This window comes from Mus pahari, chromosome 15 (genome assembly GCF_900095145.1).
Source record: "Mus pahari chromosome 15, PAHARI_EIJ_v1.1, whole genome shotgun sequence".
Classification (NCBI taxonomy): Eukaryota; Metazoa; Chordata; class Mammalia; order Rodentia; family Muridae; genus Mus; species Mus pahari.
The window spans coordinates 15,146,414-15,147,810 of NC_034604.1; the positions used below are offsets into that span (position 1 = coordinate 15,146,414).

A 1,397-nucleotide genomic window follows, 5' to 3' on the forward strand; every position below is an offset into this window, starting at 1 on the left:
GGGTGGGTAGGGGAGCAGGGGTGGGGGTGGGGTATAGGGAACTTTCGGGATAGCATTTGAACTGTAAATAAAGAAAATAATAATAAAAAAATGTTTAAAAAAAAAAAAGAATCTAAGCAACAGAAACAAAGGGTACTAGGTATCATCAGAATACAGTTCTCCCACCATATCAAGTCCTGGCTTCCCCAACACACAGGAAAAGCAAGCCTCTGATTTAAAATCATATTTCATGAAGACTATAGAGGACTTTTAAAAATAAATAAAAAATAAAACTCCCTTAAAGAAATGCAGGATAACACAGGTAAACAGGTAGAAGCCCTTAAAAAGGAAACACAAAAATTTCTTAAAGAGTTACAGGAAAATACAAACAAATAGATGAAATAATTGAAGAAACCATTCACGAATTAAAAATGGATGTAAAAACAATATAAAAAATTATAAAGGATCTAAGAGGTGTTTTCCCAAGATTCTTTCTCATCACCATCTTTTCCCTGGCAGGCTGCCATCTATCACCATGAAGGATGAGCTGTACAGCTTCTCCACATATAAGATTTGCCCTGGCCATGAGTGGCACTTTACCAGGACCAACGGGAAGGTTTTCTAGTTTCTTAATGCAAAATGTGAGTCTGCATTCCTTTCCAAAAGGAAACCACAGCAGATATATCTCTACAGAAGAAAAACAGAGAAAGGACAGTCAGAAGAAAGTCAAAGGAAAGTACCTACCATGCAGTCAAATTCTAGCAAGCCATCACTGGAATAATGATGGCCAAGAGGAATCAGAAACTAGAAATTAGGAAAGTTCAGCAAGAACTGGCTATAAGGGCTGCCAAGGAAGCAAAAAGGCTGCCAGGCTAAGCAGTCATTAAAGACAGCAAAGGCTACTGCCAAGACTCCCACAAAGGCTATAACTAAAGAAAAGATTGTGAAGCCTGTGAAGGTCTCTGTTTCCATAGTTAGAAGGAAATGCTAATTTGATACATCAGAGTTAGAAAGAAAGAGCTGTCTTTAACTCTAAAAAAAAAAAAAAAGAAAGAAAGAAAGAAGGATGTAAAGAAAGAAAGAAAGAAAGAAAGAAAGAAAGAGAAAGAAAGAAAAAGAAAGAAAGAAAGAAAGAAAGAAAGAAAGAAAGAAAGAAAGAAAGAAAGAAAGAAAGAAAGCAAGCCACAAAGGGAGACAACCCTGGATATAGAAAATTTAGGCAAGAGATCAGGTGTCATAGATGCAAACATCAACAACAGAATACAAGAGACAGAAGAGAGAATCTGAGGTGCAGAAATACCATACAAAACATTGACACAACCATTAGAGAAAATGCAAAATGCAAAAAGATCCTAAGCCAAAACATCCAGGAAATCCAGGACACAATGAGAAGACCAAACCTAAGGATTCTAGGTATA

At 36.4% G+C, this 1,397-nt stretch overlaps 1 pseudogene; it reads left to right on the forward strand.

Annotated features, from left to right (window-relative positions):
- The first annotated feature begins 514 nt into the window (after positions 1 to 514).
- On the forward strand, positions 515 to 970 carry LOC110333454 (annotated as a pseudogene).
- The last annotated feature ends 427 nt before the right edge of the window (positions 971 to 1,397 follow it).